Source organism: Balaenoptera acutorostrata, chromosome 12 (genome assembly GCF_949987535.1).
Source record: "Balaenoptera acutorostrata chromosome 12, mBalAcu1.1, whole genome shotgun sequence".
In the NCBI taxonomy this organism is placed as follows: domain Eukaryota; kingdom Metazoa; phylum Chordata; class Mammalia; order Artiodactyla; family Balaenopteridae; genus Balaenoptera; species Balaenoptera acutorostrata.
The window spans coordinates 50,326,908-50,339,071 of NC_080075.1; the positions used below are offsets into that span (position 1 = coordinate 50,326,908).

General features: G+C 34.8%; 1 pseudogene; it reads right to left on the reverse strand.

Moving 5' to 3' along the window:
* Positions 1-1,046: 1,046 nt before the first annotated feature.
* LOC103018440 (ubiquitin-40S ribosomal protein S27a-like) lies at positions 1,047-1,521 on the reverse strand (annotated as a pseudogene).
* Positions 1,522-12,164: the final 10,643 nt, after the last annotated feature.

Genomic DNA, 12,164 nt, shown 5'->3' on the forward strand with positions numbered 1-12,164 from the left:
TGCCATATTATCTCAATGGGAGGTAATAATATATTTACTTTTTTAAAACAGTAAAGAACACTACTGATCTTTTATGAATTTAAGTTAGTTTACTTAAAATGACAGTTTCTTTATTATTAGTGAATGAATATTGATACATTATTATTAAATAAGTCCGTACTTGATTCAGGTTTCCTTTATTTTTACTTAATGTTCTTTTCCTGACATTTATGTTTAGTTGTCTTGTCTCTTTAGACTCCTCAAGGCTGTCACAGTTTCTCAGACTTTTTTGTTTTTGATGACCTTGACTGTTTTGAGAAGTACTGGTCAGATATTCTATATAAGAGCCCTCTATTGGAATTTGTCTGATGATTTTCTCGTGATTAGACTGAGTTTATCAGTTTTTGAGAAGACGGCCAAAAAGCTAAAGTACCATTTTCATTACATAGTATTAAGGGTGCATACTATTAAACATGATTTTTTACTGCTAATGTTGACCCTGATCATCTTGTTGAAGTAATGCTTTTCAGGTGTCTCCATCATAAAATTATTCTCTTTTTATCCTCCTTCCATACTGTACTCTTTAGAAGGAAGCTGCAATGCCCAAAGCATACTTAAGGACAGGGAAGTCATACTCTTCTTCCTTTAGGTTAGAATAGCTGCACAAATTATTTGGAATACTTCTACATGGCATATTTGTCTCTTCTCTCAGGTTTATTTATTTATTCAATTATTTGTTTATATCAATATGGACTCATGGACATTTGTTTTATGCCTTGGTATACAATCCAAATAATCCAATACTACTTTATTTATTGTTGTTTCAACTTTTTCTGGTTTTGTCCATTGAGAGTTCTTTCAGATAGCTCCTGTGTCCCTTTGACTTTCATCCATTGATGTGTTTTATTATTATTTTTGAGTATTTTCTTACTTTCTAGCACTATAATATCTTTGACGTTCATATTATATAATTTGTACCCCAGTCTTAGAATCAGTCATTTCTCCAAGAAGTTTTTTTTTTTTTTTATTAGTTCATGTCTTTTATTAACCAATATACAATTACTTGTCTATGGTTTGTTGAAACAATAGGTCAGACAATATTTGACACAATAATGTCTGTCAAAGTGGCTGGCCATAAAAACTCCAGCACTACATTCATCTGAAGGGCACTCCTGACGAAGGCAACTGATTTTACCATTCTCATCCACCTTATAGTACTTCAGGACGGCCAGCTTAACATTCTTTCTCTTATGCCTGTTCTTCTTGGGAGTGGTGTAAGACTTCTTCCTTTTCTTAGCACCACCATGAAGTCTCACTACAAGATGAAGAGTAGACTCCTTTTGAATGTTGTAGTCAGACAAAGTACGTCCATCTTCCAGTTGCTTGCCAGCAAAGATCAGTGTTTGCTGGTCAGGAGGAATTCCTTCCTTGTCCTGGCTCTTGGCCTTTACATTTTTCTATTGCATCCGAGGGTTCAACCTCGAGAGTGATGGCCATCCCTGTCAGGGTCTTCAAGAAAATCTGCATATTGGTGGAGGTGCCACCACAGATGGTGGATCCGAAAGGGAAGTTCTTTTTTTAAATTGGAGAATGGCATTAAAAATCAAACACTGGATGCTAGATGTGCTTGTTGTTGCTGGGTTTTCTTTGCTGTTAGGCCATTTTCACTGACAAAGCAAGGAAATACACGTGCGTTTACTAGCCCATGTATATACATGTATCCATAAATATTTTTATATGTAACTATCTGTATCTATATTAAGCTAAATATGAGTTTACACTGATGTCTCCAACTCTAATCTATTACCATATGGATGATTCTTGCCTCTTCTCCTTGTTTATTTGTAAGTTCTCATTTGTACAAGTAACCTGGCTCCTACCACCTGCCATCTATTTACTTAATTGTTTGAATTCCAGTATACCTATATAGCAGTATCAGAACTGTTAACCCATATCCCACTGGAAAAAACTTCACCAACTGAAGAACAGTACTTGTGTGCAATTCCTTTTACCTTTAGTCTCACAGATCTCACTCATTTCCAGTTACTTAGGTCGGTGCCTTTTCTCCCCATTCCCTTCAGTAAAGTTGTTTCATATATTTGTAATACAGTTACATTGTTTGTCATACTCTGAATTTTTCCTGGGATTTACCCAACCTCCTAAATATTTTTTAATTGCATTCATTAAACTTCACTTTGCAAAGTTCTGTGGATTTTGACAAATGGATAATGTCATATAATAACATTATAGTACCATACAGAATAGTTTCACCATACTGAAACTATTTATATATATTATAAATATTTTACCACATTGAAAAAAAAATCATTGTGCGTCACCTATTCAAATCTCATGCCCTTGTTTTGAACTCTCAGCATCACTCATCTTTTTATTCTATAGTTTTGCCTTTTCCAGAATGTCATTTAGTTGGAAACACACAATATATACCATTTTGCATATTGACTGCTGACACTTAGCAATACGCATTTTAGGTTCATCCATGTCATTTTGTGGCTTGATAGCTCATTTCTTTTTGCTGATGAAAAATTGTCCATTGTATGGCTATACCACAGTTTGTTTATCTATTCACCTGTTAAAGGACATCTTGGCTCCTTCCAGGTTTGGCTATTGTGAATGAGGCAGCTATAAGCACAAGCTACAGGGTTTTGTGTGGACATGAGTCTTAGAACAGTTTAAATACCCAGAAGTGTGACTGCTGGATCATATAGCAAGATTATGTTTAACTTTGCAAGAAACTACCAAACTCTCTTCGAGTGGCCATACATTTTGTACCTCTACCAGCAATGAATAAGAGTTTCTCTTGCTCCACAACCTCACCATCAACTATTACTATCAGTTTTTTTGGATTTTAACCATTCTAATAGGTATGTACTGGGATCTTATTGTTGCCTTTTTTTTTTATTGGAGTATAGTTGCTTTACAATATTGTGTTAGTCTATACTGTACAGCAAAGTGAATCAGCTAGACGTATACATACATCCCCTCTTTTTTGGATTTCCTTCTCATTTAGGTCACTACAGAGCATTGAGTAGAGTTCCCTGTGCTATACAGAAAGTTCTCATCAGTTATCTATTTTATACATAGTATCAATAGTGTATATATGTCAATCCCAATCTCCCAATTCAGCCCACCCTCCTCCTTTCACCCTTGGTATCCATAAGTTTGTTCTTTAAGTCTGTGTCTGGAGACATGGATGGGCCTAGAGACTGTCATACAGAGTGAAATAAGTCAGAAAGAGAAAAACAAATATCGTATATTAACGCATATATGTGGAATCTGAAAAAACTGGTATAGACGATCTTATTGTTGTCTTAATTTGAGGCTTTCTAATTATAAATGATGTTGAGCTTTATTTGTCATATGCTTATTTGTCATCTGCATATCTTGTTTGGTGAGATGTCTGTTCAAATATTGCCCATTTTTAAAGAAATGGATTGTCTATATTCTTACTGTTGAGCTTTAAGAGTTCTTTGTTTATTTTGGATAACAATCCTATATCTGATACATGTTTGTCAAAGCTTTTTTTCCCCCCAGTCTGTGGCTTGTCTTTCCAGTCTCTTAACAGCATCTTTTTCAGAGAAGTTGCTATTTTAGTGAAGCCCAACTTAACAGTTTTTTCCTTCATTGATTATGCTTTTGTCTTTTACCTAAAAACTTATTGAGATACCATTCCACACGTTCACTAGGTGGCTATAATAATAATATTAGAAAAAAACGAAAAATGACAAGTAAAAATGGTGCTGCCACTGTAGAAATAGTTTGCCCATCCCTTGAAAAGTTATACACAGAATTTCATATGACCTAGCAATTTTACTTCTAAGCATAAACTCAAAAGAACTGAAAATAGGTACTGAAACAAATTCTTGTACATGAATGTTTACAGTAGCATTATTTGCAATGTCCATTAACAGATGAATGAATAAACAAAAGTGTCATATTCATACAATGGAATATTATTCAGTTAAAAAAAATGAAGTACTAATATATCCTGCAACATGGATTATTGAAAACATGATAAGTGAAAGAAGCCAAATATTAAAGATGACATATTGTATAATTCCATTTGTACAAAATATCCCAAATAGGTAAATCAGGAGAAACCAAAAGCAAATTAGTGGTTGCAGGTGAATGAGGAGTGACAGCTTAACCTCTACAGGGTTTCCTTTTGGGGTGATTAAAATATTTTGGAACTAGATAGAAATGATGGTTGCACAACATTGTGAATGTACTAAGTGCTTCTGAACTGTACACTTTAAAATGGTTACTCTTATGTCATGTGAATTTTGTCTCAAAAAAACGACAAGAAGAAAAAAAAACTCATTGCCATTTCCAAGGTCACCTAGTTATTCTCTTATGTTTTCTTCTAGAAATTTTATAGTTTTGTCTATTTTTATTAGTGTTTTAAACAAAAAGATTTTTTAAAATAATAATAAATGTTCCAATCTAAATATATATTTTAGAGCAGCGGTCCCCAACCTTGTTGGCATCAAGGACCAGTTTCGTGGAAGACAATTTTTCTACGGACGGTGGGGGGGATGGTTTAGGTGGTAATGCGAGCTATGGTTCAGGCGGTAATGCAAGTGATGGGGAGCAGCAGATGAAGCTTCACTTGCCTGCCTGCCGCTCACCTCCTGCTGTGCGGCCCAGTTCCTAACAGGCTGCAGATCAGTGCCGGTCCACGGCCCAGGGGTTGGGGACCCCTGTTTTAGAGTATATATTTTAGAGTATATATTTTCTTAGTTACCTAATAATGTAGTTTTGTACATTCTTTTTTAAACAACTTAATGCAATTAGAATTTAATAAAATGTATTTTTATATATGAATTTTACTTTTCTACATTCTTCATTTATTCTAATATATCCATGTTTGTTTGTATAATAAATAATTTCTAAAGTCTTTAAATAAAAGGTAAGCTTATTGGGCAATGTATGGAATAAAAACAAGAAACTAGTTATTTTATGATGCCTATTATAAATTAAAATATACAGAAATGGAAGTTTTTTGATTGCCATAATGAAAGGCAAGTTTAACTAGCATGTGTTGATTTAAAATATTTACACCTCTTTATATTTCCCTAATTATTGGGTCTGCATGACAAGCATACAAAATTAAAATTCTAATAAATTACAAAGAAAATTTTATTATCAAACCAATTCAAAATAATATGTTTTCCAGTTTGTCCTCTTTGAAATAGAAAAGAACATTATAAATGTGCAATACATGTTCAGAGAGATCAAACCAGAATTTACATTTTACTTTACATTAAGAACCTGAAAATTAATACTAGGAGGCTGGAGCCATCCTCAGTTGTGGTATTAATAAGTCATTATGAATTAGTTTAAATATTTCTTATCCTTTAGTCACATTTTTCATCCTTAATATTGAATATAAATCTTTGAATCATCTAAAATGTTATATTTTATTGTTTGGATTACACAACTAAGTTCATTAAAGTTAGGAAAGGAAATAACCAAATAAAAGTGACTCAAAACAAAGAGCATGAAGGCATTAGTAATATCACCAGAGTGACCTTCTTTACTGAATTCTAGCTAGAACTGGCAGCCCTTCACTAGAATGTGATAGCTAGGCCACTGGGTAACTTTTTCCACTGAATAAGGAAATATTTTCCACTGAATATTTTATATGACAGTGGGATAATTGGGGTATTAGTATATTTGGTTCAATGCCTGCCAAATTTTTCAGAAGCCATGAAGATATTAAGTTAGTTAATTAAAATAATATGTTTCGGGTGATATAAGAAAGATACATTGTGTAAAGAAGGCTGTTTCATCATGTACAGGGGACAAAATATTTGGAGGAGAATAAAGATAATTTTATTAAGAATGCATATGAATGGCTACAGTAGCTTCAACAATAGGAATAAGTGCATCCAGCTATATCTGAAATCCTTAGAAATAAAGATCTCAGAATACCTTAGATTTTTCCAGACTTATTTTCTATATAGAGTTTGAAGCACTTTCTGGCATGTTGGGCCTGATAAGAGTCTCACATAGCTCTTTGGCACATGCTGTTCTTGACACAAATCATATACCATGACCTACGAGAAACCTCAGCTTTGCTTGCTTCCTTTTCCTTGCTAAGGTCTGAATAGTGAATACACAATGTTTTAGAAGGTATTCATTCTGATCTGACAAAAATAGGAAATCGTCTTCCTGTGTTACTCCCTATGTTGTTCCTTGGCATACTTACCTCATATCATAAGCTCATGATAAGAACTTAAAATGTGATCAAATCCATAATGTTCAAATCTTACTTTGAATAGCATTCATTTCTGTTTCTAACACATGCCCTATTCTTGCTCCAAATTCTCAAAAACTGCTGAGGTCTGAGAGAGCCAATAGGTATCACTCTTCTTCTGCTTCTTGATTTTTAGAATAGATGAAGTCACAGAAAGAGACCATTTTCCTTAGGAAGAAGTTCCCACTCCCACCACCACATGTGGTACTTAGATTGGCCTGACTTAGCTGGATCTAATGTGATGACTTCAATTTGGGCACTCAGGCATTTCTTAGGCTGAAAGACCACCTGACAATCCAATAATGCAGACTAATCTCTCACAAGGCAGCACAAGGCAAAAGGTTCAGAAGTAGCAATGACTAATCCAGACACTTAAAGTTAGGAGTGATTACTAGCTCCCTATTTGGGTTGATTACCCACCAGCCTAGCTCAGCTTTACTGAATAAGTAGGACTGAGAAAAAGAAAGATTGTACACCACACACAGCCATAATGTCAAATTTAAAGTGGGTCACCTCCCTTGCTGAATAAATTGAATAAATAACACAATCATGACTCTGAATCTCACACTTTGACATGTGTAAGCAATAATGAACTAAGTTTTGCATGCATCTACTAGAGGAAAGAAGTAGAGATTTTTGCAAGCCAGGCATCTGTAGCAGGTGTGTCAATGGAACCTACTTCCTGTTTCTAATACAGCTGCACATGTTTCTGGCAGGCAGCTTGAATTTGTGCCCCTCAACCTCAGTGATTTCATTTGCTTGGCTCTAGATTCTGGCATGTCTATGCATAAATTGTCAACTTTATTAAAGCTATAAAAGGCCTGAGTGTTAACATCAAGCATGCAGATGCAGTGCTCCCTTAGCCAAGCACACTTCCTGGACTACCACAATAGTGCAGCTGCAACCATTGTGAGCCATTAGCAGTGACATTCTGTAAATCTTAATCTATTAAACAGTGGCACCGTCATGAGTTGATACAAGGTAAAAACTTGCTATTTTAGTTAGCTAGTGGGTAGATCTCTATAAATATGCTATTTTTCCCTTAGAGTTTAAGTTATATATTTGAAGTCAAAATATTATTTATAAAAATGGATAATTTGTAATTGCTAATTTAGCAATAATTCGGTGAATTTTTTGTTAGCCTGTCTTTTGATATCTCAAAGTGTTTTACTTGAAAAGTGGAAAATTATTTTGAAGTCAGAACTTCTATTTCATCTGCTTCTAATGATACAGAGATTTGTTATCCTTGAAGGCAAAATTTGTGGGTCCTCTTTGTCTTTTTGGTTCCTGAAAATTGATTCACATTTCTTCAGGTCATTCTGTTGAACAGTGCCATGAAGAATAGAGTCAGTCAAGATACAGTAAATTAATATCACTTAATTATAATTTAAATACCAAAAGATCAGTGTCAGACTTTGATAAGTAAAGAAGAAATAAGCCAAACATGACCATAATACTAATTTATTTCAAGTATTTAAAAAACTGGTGTTAAGATGACTGAAAAACAATATTATTGGCCTGAGTGAATAAACCTTCATAAATTTAGAAGTCATTAACACAGAGACATTTAATATATTAACTGAATATCAAAAAGATCTATTATTAGGGCATCCTTCCCAAAACTATTTCTTTTTAACCTGGTATGTGTTATTTATGTACTATGCCCAGGGGATACAATGGTAAAGAAAATATATGGTATCTGTCCTCCCTCCTGGAACTTGTATTTAGTCTTATAGTCTACCATGGTTACTAAATGAACTTTGAAATTCATAGAATGCCATTTCTCTAAATATGATTATAGTCATAACTCTCTAAATCAGTAGGAATTTTATTTATTTTTAAGTTTTCCATTGCTGCTATAACAAATTACACAAATTTAGTGGCACAAAACACTAATCTTATAGTTCTGGAGGTCAGAAGTCCTAAAATCAAGGTTTCAACATGCTATTCTCCTACTGGACGCTGAAGGGAAGAAGCTATTTCCTTGCCTTTTGCAGCTTCTAGAGAAAGCCTACATTCCTTGTTCCTTGGCTTGTGATCTCCTTTCTCCATTTTCAAAGTCAGAAGCAGGACAGTATCTTTAAATGTCTCTCTTTCTCACCTCAGCTTCTATTGTCACATCTTCTTTTCTAACTTTGACCCTCCTGCCTTCACTTATAAGTACCTTTAGTGATTACATTGGTTTCACCAGGATAATTCAGAAGAGTCTCATGATCTTGAAATCCTCAACTTAGTCACAACTGGAAAGTCCCTTTTGCCAGGTAAGGTAACATATTTGCAGGTTCCAGGGATGAGGATGTAGACATCTTGGAAGAGCTATTACTTTGCCTATCACAAACTCTTTACATTAGGGTGACCCATTCATTATCATAGTTGATAATCTATTATATATTAGCACAACATGTGGATGAAAAGTCGAGTTACCTAAATATTTTTCTTAAACATCTCACAGCCTGAAAATTTTTGGAATAAACTGGATGATGGACTCAAGTTAAAAATTTTTTTTCTTGCAAGTTGACTGCTACATCTATATTTACATATATTTATCTCCATGGAACTTTATAGCTTTTGTCCTGAAATGGTAAGAAAAATCATTGATGTCTCCCAACCTTATTCTTTAATTTTCACAATTCATTACCATGATGTATGAATGTGCCATTTATTTGCTTTTTTACCTGGCTCCTTTTTCTAGGTAGCTGAGTAAGAATATAAGGAAAGTGAATTACATTGATTTCATTAATACTAGAGAAATCAAATTTAAGTTAATTATTTTAATTGTCTCTACCTGTGATGGTTAACTTTCTGTGTCAACTTGGATGGGTCACAGTGTCCAGATATTTGGTCAGATGTTATTCTACATGTTTCTGTGAGGATGTTTTGGAGATGTTAAGGAGATTTACATTTAAATTGATGGACTTTTGGAAAAACAGATTGCCCTCCATAATGTGAATAGACGTCTAAAGAAAACCAATTAGTTGATGGCTTGAGTAGAACAAAAGGCTGACCTCTTGTGAGAAAGAGGAATTTCTGCAGCAGGAATTTCTGCAGCAGACTGCATTTGGACTTGAATTGAATGTTTTTCCTGAGTCTCCAGCCTGCTGGCCTCCCCTATTAGATTTTGAATTTGCCAAGCATCCCCAGTTGTGTGAGCCAGCTCTTTCTTTTTTTAAAGGTGTAGGCTTATTTATTTTATTTATTTTTGGTTGTGTTGGGTCTTCGTTTCTGTGCGAGGGTTTTCTCTAGTTGGGGCAAGTGGGGGTCACTCTTCATCGTGGTGCGCGGCCTCTCACTATCGTGGCCTCTCTTGTTGCGGAGCACAGGCTCCAGACGCGCAGGCTCAGTAATTGTGGCTCACGGGCCTAGTTGCTCCGTGGCATGTGGGATCTTCCCAAACCAGGGCTTGAACCCGTGTCCCCTGCATTGGCAGGCAGATTCTCAACCACTGCGCCACCAGGGAAGCCCCTGAGCCAACTCTTTAGAATAAATCTCTTTCTACATATATACACATCCTACTGGTTCTATTCTTTGGGGAACCTTAACATCCTACCTAAGATTAAAGTTATCTGCAGTTTGAGGTAACCAGTTTAAATTCTTAAAATAACATATTAGAGTTATATCTTAGTAGTTATCTATTGCTGCATAACTAATTATGCCAAAACATAGCAATAAACATTACTGTCATACATTTTCTGTGGGTTAAGAATCTGGGAGTAGCTTAGCTGGCTGGTTCTCATTTAGAGTCTTTCATAAAACTGCAACCAGGTGTCATGTTAGTCAAGGCTGCAATCATTTGAGGTTTGACTGGGACTGGAGGTTCAGAAACTAAGTTCACTCACATGGCTATGGCTGGAAGCTTCAATTCCTTGCTGCTTGGGCCTCACCATATAATTGCCTAACATTTGTCATCTGGCTTCTCTCAGGGCATGTGGTCTAAGAGATAGAAAGCAAAACTATGATAATTTATATGGCCTAGTATTCTAGTCACATACTGTCACCATCGAGTAGTTATTCTTTAAAAGTGAGTCACTAAGCCCAGTCCACACTCAAAGAGGGGGGACTACATAAGGGTGTAAATATCTAAAGGGTAGGAATCTTTGGGACCATCTTGGATGCCAGCTACCAATATTTTTGGAGGAGTAAAGGGCTTTGAAATGTTTAATACTTATGCCTTATGGTTTAAACGATAATGAACAGGGGTTGGCAAGCTACATCTTGGGAGTCAAATCCATCCCAAGGCTTATATTTTCATGGCTTTTGAACTTAGAATGTTTTTTCACATTGTTAGAGGATTAAAAAAAAAAAAAAGAAAGAATATGTGACAGTGACCATATGTGATTAGAAAAGCTTAAAACATTTACCATCTGGTTCTTTATAGAAAACTCTGTCAATCCCTGGTTGTCAGGAACAATATTTGAGGCAATATCAGTATCATCACAGTTATCTGAAATCAGTTAAGCAAATATGAATTTGCTAACTATATTATCTTAGGCCTACATTTTGTTTTCATTTATACGAGCCAGCAATAAACTTTTGTAATTACTGTTGTAGTTTTTTTGTTGTTTTTAAAATTTTTTGTAATATCAACTCACATTAGTAATTAAAGAGACTGTTGTCAACTCAAAAATGAAACCATTCTCTTTTAGGAAGCTCTTGGTATCAAATTCACACTAAATTTCACTATTTCTTCAGCAAAGCCAACTCAAGAGTGGAATAAGCACAAAAGAACCATAACTAATACTGCTCTCAATGCATCAGAATTCCTTATATACAGATCGATCGCTCCCCCTGGCCTCTACCACTCTCCTTTTGGGGCTACTATGTTCATAGAGTCTTTTTGTGTTTGTTATTCAGAATGACCATTACGCTGTGGATCAGTATTGCAGAAACCAATTTTTACTCCAAAGAGGTTTATTCCTATTGATCCTAGAAGTTCTACTATATGAGATATTTCTCCACAGTATGGAAACATAAAGTCAAAACATATTTACTAAAAGCTATATGTTAAATATATTTTATGTACTGTGGGGATCACAAAGAAATAAAAGGCTGTCACAGTGTAATTCATAGGCCAGTGGGGGAGCAAACCTTTGCAAATGTAAAATTGGCTAACAAACAAGCCAGTATGAGTGAAGTGCTAAGTCAGTGCTACATAGATGAAAGGTATAGAAAACATGTCCAGACGAATCTCCTACACTTTAAAAGTAGGTCACTGTGTGATATTTGAGCTTATGGTCATGCTAGAATTTTGTTAAATACATGAAGGCTGGACTTATCTTTTGGACAGAAGTAGGGGAATAAAAACTCAATATTTGATTTTGCCTTATTCACCATTAATATTTCCTTTAGCACCAACAGCCAGGGATGACTAAGAATTCAACTGTCCCAAACCTATTTCCAGAAAGCACCTGTTAATTATTCATAACATAAAAATCAAAGATAAGAGCTACTGCTGTGATGATACCATGAATATTTTCATATTTTCATCATCCTTAAACAGCTGTCCAGCTAACATAATGTAACTGAACTGGTGAGAAATTAAACCTCTAATTGTTGCAGATGCTATGGATGAAGCCATCAGAGACTATCAGATGGAATGAAACAAATGATTATTTTAAAATGATTTTGTGTGTGTGTGTTTAATTACTCAATTTTAATTCCTATATTCATTGATAATTGTGCCTATGTTGAATACTTCCCTAAAACATTAAACCAAACACTATTCAGGCTTTTAAAAATTGTTTTTCTTTGTTTTTCTTTTTTTAAGTAAGCAAATTTATTTGCTTTCCTAAGGTAGGGCTCCTCTGTATATTTGATGCATGTGCTTTTGTGAAACTGAACATCAGAAAGGAGCAAGGAGGTTGTTAGAAATAAAACTTTTTTCCATCCCCTCCAAAATTAGTTAACC